The sequence below is a fragment of the Cricetulus griseus genome, chromosome 2 (genome assembly GCF_003668045.3).
Source record: "Cricetulus griseus strain 17A/GY chromosome 2, alternate assembly CriGri-PICRH-1.0, whole genome shotgun sequence".
Lineage (NCBI taxonomy): Eukaryota > Metazoa > Chordata > Mammalia > Rodentia > Cricetidae > Cricetulus > Cricetulus griseus.
Window position 1 is genome coordinate 182451467 of NC_048595.1, and position 7488 is coordinate 182458954.

Consider the following 7488-nt stretch of genomic DNA (forward strand, 5'->3'; position numbering starts at 1 on the left):
AGCAAAGTGACAGCCCTTTTCCCCAACCCAGGAGGCAGAGGGAGGGCAAATGGAAACCTGTTGAACTCGTCTTTCTGGGAGATGACGCTAATTGGCCAAGCAGGTGAAACATTTGCCTAACAAGACAACGCGGTAGCCGCCTGCAGCTCTGGGTTTTATCTCTCCCCCTCCCCGCCCCGCCAACCCCTGTGGGTAATATGGGGAAGGGAAGGGGGGAGGGGGGGCAGGGCGCGCGCGCGCGCCGGGGGGGGTTATACTGGGCAGGAAGTGGACCGCACTGAGTGTTGCTGATTGCTCACACCAGTGCCCTGCGGGACAGCCCTCTGCCTAGCCGAAATTTATCCACACAGGGTGTTAACCTCACGGGGGACAACCTCTCGGTGCTAACAATGGAGCCCCTCGGTTTGTCAGGTAGGAACAAAATAAGTAGTCACCTTATGAACCCCGTCTAGTTCTTCCGTGGGTAAGAGATAGGAGAGGCAGTAAAACAACCATCGAAACCCCCTCAGCAATCTTGGCGGGTGTGGTTTGGCTGAATAATATTTCATTATCCTGTATACATCTTCCATAGCAGATGTGCTTTTATGCGTATTCGGATGGTCATTTGGGGACGCCCCACCTTCCACGGTTCTGAATGATGCTGCTAGGTACCAATGATCAAGTAAGTCCCTGCTTCCATTCCTTCAGGTGCTTATTTAAAAGTTAAGACATGCTGGACCACAAGGTGCTGTGTGTTTAAGGTTCCTCAAAGCCATGGTCGGCCCGTTTTGATGCATGAATAGGGTAAGTAATCAGGCATACCCTTACAGCTGGATTAAAGAGCGCTAAAACACTCTTTAGCGGCTCAGGTTAGGACTTCAGCAGCGTGGCTGTAATCGAGGCCCAGCTAGGGGAGGTCATAGAGGTGGGGCTTGTGGGTAAAGTACCAGGAGTAAAAAACCTGCTTTGTTTTACTTGCTAAGTTTTAATTACACCACCAAACAGCTAATTGGTTTTTCTTCCAGTTGCTGTTTTTTTTAAATTTTGTAAACTTTATTATAAACATGGCAAATAGGTAATTATTTACTTATTTACACACAAAATTAACTAGAACCAAAGTCTAACTAGAACTACTTCTTCTCTACAGTTAGAATTGACATTCGGGCTTGGCAGTGGTGGTGACCTCACAGCAGAGGTAGGTGCATCTCTGAGTTCCAGGACAACCAGGGCTACACAGAGAAACCCTGTCTCCAAAAACAAACAAACAAGTTGGCTCTGGACCCTCATGTTCGGTTTTACACTTTCAGTGTCCAATATATTTTATGCACTTCTCCACCACCAAAACCAGAAAGATGCATGGCAGAAACAGAGCTAGAAAAACACCTTTATGCTTTCTTTTATAACTCAGGGTCATTGCCTGCATTCAGTCCTTCTTCAGCTCCTAGTGTTTAGACAACCCCGTTCTCTGTTCCTGTTGATCACATGCACATCTCTTTACATATTCACATGTATTATTGACTAAATTCCACATATGAGAGAGAATGTGTGTTGTTTTTTCTTTCTTCCCGAGATTTTGTGACCTTGTGTGACAGCCCACAGAATTGACTCCATTCCATTTTGACTTAAGGTCGTAGAGTTTTACCTGTCCTTGCTCTTCCAAGGTGAAACAATGAAGATGTCTGGCCTAAGATGTGGATGCAAAAGGGTGTTTGGCCTAAGGGGTGGTCGATGCATACCCTGCCTAAACAACAGAATACTTAACTCAGAATATGGTTACTTGATGTTTGGGGTGTTGAGGAGGCTATTACTCTGCTTGTTCTATGTATATTCGTAAGGAAGTCTTTTGCCTTTCCCCATTTTGATTGGGGTATATAGGAGCTTTGAGTAATAAACTTGGGGCTGATCCTAGTATTCACTGGAAGCCCTCCTGACTCTACCTCTGTCTCTAGCCTGTTTCTTTCCTCAATTCACACTCTCCTGCTCAGGTGTGAAGCTATATTAGCTGGTGCATACAGACAGATGGCCCCTCAATATGGGGCCCAGACAACCTTGCTTAATATCATACATTCTAAATCCATCCATGTTCTTACATTTTTAAAAAAGATTTATTTATTTATTATGTATACAGTGTTCTGTCTCCATGTATGCCTGCAGGCGAGAGGAGGACACCAGATCTCATTACAGATGGCTGTGAGCCACCATGTAGTTGCTGGGAATTGAACTCAGGACCTTTGAAAGAACAAGCTGTGCTATTAACCATTGAGCCATCTCTCCAGCCCCATGTTCCCACAAGTTTTTAAAACTCCATTTTCCTTTAGAACTTACTAGTACTGCAATGCACACATGTGTGCATGCACTAAATTTTCATGATCCATTCATCTATTAATGGACAATGAGGTTGGTTCTAATTCTTTGCTACAGTGAATAAAGCAGCAATAAACATAGGGCTGCAAATGTCTCTGTAGTAGGGTATGATATGAAGTTGTCTGGACACACGCCTAGGAGTGAAATAGCTGGGTCCTGTGGTAATTCTATTTCTATTTTTATTTTGTGAAATCTCCAAACTGATCTCTACAATGGCTGTATTAACTTGCACTCCCACCAACAGTGAATAAAAGGTTCTCTTTCAATTACCATACAGTCAAGTCAAGCTCAGTGTATGCAATGTGGCATCAGTCAATCGATAAGGAAGTCTCATGTGTAGTACACAGGCAGATGATGTTGCTTAGGATGTGTTTCTTTGACCTTCCGCTGATATGAAACTCATTACTTTTCTTCCTTCAGGCCCCTGGAAACCTAAATTCTTTTCCTATATCAAAGAAGAATTCCAACTCATAGTTCTTCCAGTTATTGAAATAACTGTTAGAAAACTCTGAACTCATCTTTTTGGAGGTAGAAGCTTCAAACAGTTTAGACTGTTGGTCAAATGTTGACCTTTACTTAGCATTGGTTAGATCCATTGCACAGCTGTCACAAGCTCAAGGGTAGAGTTCAAAGGATGAGTTTGGAAACTTGAGTAGAGGTGTGGTCATGGTGTGAGATCAAATGGTTACCTAATACACAGAACGTGGCAGGGTGTATATTTATTAGTCAATATGACTGTGCATTAACTGGCTTTGCAGGCCAGTATTATTACTCACAATCAGATGATACAATTTGGAAGGTGCCTATGATTTTTCAAGATAAAACCTGGAGGCTTTATAATAATTTACTCATGCCCAGTATTCATGGTCAAAGTGCCCCAGAAACACTTATCAGTCCATCCCTGTTTTCAATTACAGTCAGTTATCTGAAGGGGAAAATGGGAAGACTTTGAGAGAGTAAGAAGAAAGCTCTGCAGTAACGCTGGAGAGCTTAATTTTAAGACTTAAAGAAAAGCTGCCTAAACAACAGAATCAAAGTTGAGAAATATTACTGGAGGCTAATCACGTTTGGATGCTTTATTATATTAAATGAGAAAGTCTGGTGAACACAACCTTTACAGTGGAAGAGTGTGTCATGGGCCATGAAATAACAAGACATTTGAAATCGATAGAAAGATTTTGAACCAGTATTTCCCAACCCAGGCAATAGTGTATACTGGGACATTTAATCACTCAAGGTTTCTGCATAGAGATGAAATAAAACCCATGTTTCCTGCCTGTGTTGAAAAGAAAAGGGCAGAGTGGCAAAAGGTCCTAGGGCCAGAGGTTCAAAACCACTAGGATATATCTGGTTCCGTGAGAACAGAAGAGGTGATGCAAAACCTTCCTCATTTCAGCATTCTTTACATTTTTAAAAATATAAACGAATTATTTATTAATTTAATGTTTTAAAGGCAGGGTCTGGAGACCTGCTCGTCTTGAACTCTCACCACATTTGGCTTGTGTGTGGTGCTGAGGATTGAACTCCAGAGGCTTATGCTTGCCAGGCTCAACTTAAGTACATCTCAGCCCTCATTTCAATCCTCCTCAAAGATGAAACAAATGATGCCACATGCTGTGGTTTAAATAAGTGTTCCCTCCAAGCCCATGTGTTAAAAAGTATGGTGCCCACTCAGGAAGGATTGTAGAGATGGTAAATCCTTAGGGATAAGGCCTCATGGGATTCAGTTAGGTCACAGGGGCCTATTCTCAAAAATATCAGGACCCTGGCTCTTCCTGCTTTCTCTCTTTTGCTTCCCAGCTACCACCAGGTGAGTAGTTCCCTCTGGCATGCTTTCCTTCCACCCTAAGCTTCCTCTCAGCAACTTCCAAAACAATGGATCATGGACCAGAATCTTCAATACTGTGAGCCAAAATGAACCTTTCCTTCTCTGTAAGTTGATTATCTCAGTTATTTTGTTATAGTAATGTTAAGCTAGTATACCACATAAGTTATAAATTAAAATCTGCTCCATATCTTGAAACACCTGCATATTATCTGAAAGGCAAATATTATTGAGCACAGCTTGTAAATGGGAAGGTGTCCAAGGTCATCCAGGTGAATTCCACACTGGCTTTGGGTCAAATCCAGGCTCTTAGGTCTAGTGAGGAGAGGTACTGAACGTAGGTCTTCTGACTCAATGCCAACTTCTTTTCTTGTCTTTTTAATGCTTACATTTCCTTTCCTTTTTTTTTTTTTTTTTGGAGAATTTCATATAATGTGTTTTGATCAAATTCATCCTCTTTCTACCCCCTCCAGCTCTTCCCCATTCCCCCTCCCACTGTTCCCTCTCAACTTCATGTGTTTGTTTGCTTTGCTTTGCTTTGATTTTTGTTTTTTAAAGACCCACTGAGTCTACTTAATATCGCCAGTGTGCATGGGTATAGGGCCCTCTACTAGACCCTGAGCCTGTAGGCCTGTACAACCTGAAGAACAACCATCCTTTCCCAAGAACCATCATTTGCTAATAACTCCTCAACTACAGGTGGAACTTCATGAGTCCTTCCCCGGTCCATGCTAGAAGTTTCTCTGGCTTGATCTTGTACAACTCTTGTGCATGCTTTCACAGCTGCTGTGGATTCAAAGTGTGCAACTGCCCTTTCATGTCCAGCAAATACTGTTTTGTTGCAGGTTTTCACTACTTTTGGCTCTTACAGTCTTTCTGACACCTCTTCCACTGTGATCCCTGAGCCCTGGGGAAAAGGGATGTAATATAGACATTCCATCCATAACTGAGTACTTTTAGTCTCTTATTTATTCTCTGTATGTTGACCAGCTATTGGCCTCTGTATTAGTTGCTATCTACTGCAAAAAGAAGCTTCTTTGGTGAGAACTGAGAGATGTACTTATATATGGGCATAAAGATAAGAACTTAGGGGGTAGTTTATTACTATGTCATCTAGAAAAATAATAGTACTAGGTTTTTTCTGAGGGGCCAGTGACCTTGACAGTTATAGGTTTATAGGTTTATGGCCTGGTTAACAGTACCAGGCATGCATTCCACCTTGTTCAATGCCAACTTCTTAATACTATTTAGGTGTAGTCACTCCAGCTTCAGTTGGAATTCTTTTTTTTGTTTGTTTGTTTTGTTTTGTTTTTGAGACAGGGTTTCTCTGTGTAGCTTTGGAGCCTATCCTGGCACTTGCTCTGTAGACCAGGCTGGCCTTGAACTCACAGAGATTAAGTGAGATTAATCCTTCCTAAATGCTGGGATTAAAAGCGTGTGCCACCAACGCTGGAATTCTTTTGCTTAAGCTTGTTTCATATATTTGTACTTTGTCTTAATTTTATTGGGGGAAATGGTTGCCTACCACACACTAAACAAAATTTAAACCTCTATCACTTTTAAAAGATGAGTCTAATCTTCATGGAGTTCAACAACAGCAACAAAAACCCACAGCACCCCCTAGAATGTAAAGACCCTGTTTTCTTGCCTTCCAATGGGGTTGCTTACAGGATTATAGAAGCTGAATAATGCAAAACACATTTTGTTGATGGCAAAGAGCCTGCTATATTGGAAAGCATGTTGAAGGAAAGCCCCATTAGGGACCACAGATGTGAATATAATATTTGTGGAGAAACAACCTGTCAAATTGCAGAGAACTGACCATAAGGTTCCCAACCCAAATTGTAATATCTACAGTGCAACCCCTACATCTATGGCTCAGGTAATGTGTGAAAGAGGGAGCAGAAAGATTGTAGGTCCCAAACAACCAGGATGTTTCCTGTGTGACAGTGTCTTCTATGCATGACAGGAAAGTTGCACCCATGAAATGACAACAGTATAATTGCCTAAACAAGACTTGCATAATGACAACTCCAGTTGATGTGTGTTTTAGTCAGCATTCTATTGATATGAAGAAACACCATGACCACAGCAACTCGTTTTTGTTTTGTTTTTGTTTTTTCAAGACAGGTTTCTTGGTGTAGTCCTGGCTGTCCTGGAACTCGCTTTATAAATTAGGCTGTCCTCAGACTCAGAGATCTGCCTGCCTCTGCCTCCTGAGTGTGGGGATTAAAGGCATGTGCCACCATGTGCAGTCGATCACAGCAACTCTTAAAAAGGAAAGCATTTAATGGGGACTGGTTTACAGGTTCAAAAGTTTGGCTCATTGTCATCACAATGGGAAGCATAGCAGCATGTAGGCGGATGTGGTGCTGGCAAAGAACCAAGACTTTTATATCTGGATTGGCAGCCAGAAGGAGGAGAGAGAGAGAGACACTGCGACTAGCCGGAGCATCGAAACCTCAAAACCCACCCCCAGTGACACACTTCTTCCAACAAGGCCACACCTACTCCAACAAGGCTGTACTTCCTAATGGTACCACTCCCTGGTGTCCAGGCATTCAAATCTATGAGCCTATGGGAGCCATTCTTATTCAAATCACCACAACAAATCAGATGGAAGAAATTTCCCATCCATAGGTGAAGAGTTGCAATTTGAGAGGGAGTGGTGGACCCAGTAGGAACTGGAGGGGCATAAGCAAGAGTGGGAATGATTTAAGTAGAATACTCATGTATGAAATTCTCAAGAAGACAAAAATTTAAATTTACAATAGCTGTATTTGGGAAGAAAGAAATGTTTGAGTTTAGAGCTACTTTTGGTGGCTGTATTTTGAAGTTTCCAGTTGTTTTGTAACTATCTGCCTGAAACTGTAGGGGTCTCAACAGTAATTTATTGTTATCTCTTGTAGTTTTATGAGTTGACTACACTCAGCTAGATGCTTGTCACTCATTTGGGCACAGTAACATGCAGCCCAGGGATGGAACCATTCAAAGACTCAACGGATGTGGACAGGCAAAATGCATTTTCATTGGAAGATCTGGCTCTTTTGGTGGGCTAGATAGTAGAGCTGAAAGCCAGAGGGACATCCTAGTTTCCCTGTATGATGCTTTACTGAGGCTAGCTGTGGCCATTGAGATCTGGGTACACTTGAGTTTTGTTTTGTTTTTAAAGTTGTTGGAGCCATCTGTTCTGCAAACCAAGGTTGAATCTACATTTTCTTTATGTGAGAGCACTGGAACATCTATATTGGATTCTATTCATCAAAGGCAAGCCACAGACTAGCCTAGATTCAAGATGTTAGTACCAGGAGTTAGGTCAC

At 42.1% G+C, this 7488-nt stretch overlaps 1 long non-coding RNA gene across 3 annotated transcripts; it reads left to right on the forward strand.

Moving 5' to 3' along the window:
• The first annotated feature begins 254 nt into the window (after positions 1 to 254).
• LOC113834064 lies at positions 255 to 1915 on the forward strand. 3 transcript variants are annotated; one of them, XR_003482329.2, is made up of 3 exons: positions 255 to 411; positions 572 to 783; positions 1127 to 1915. It is a non-coding gene; the product is annotated as an uncharacterized LOC113834064 (long non-coding RNA). The 3 variants fall into 3 exon arrangements; XR_003482328.2 differs by having other exon boundaries at positions 575 to 783; XR_004768337.1 differs by having other exon boundaries at positions 688 to 783.
• The last annotated feature ends 5573 nt before the right edge of the window (positions 1916 to 7488 follow it).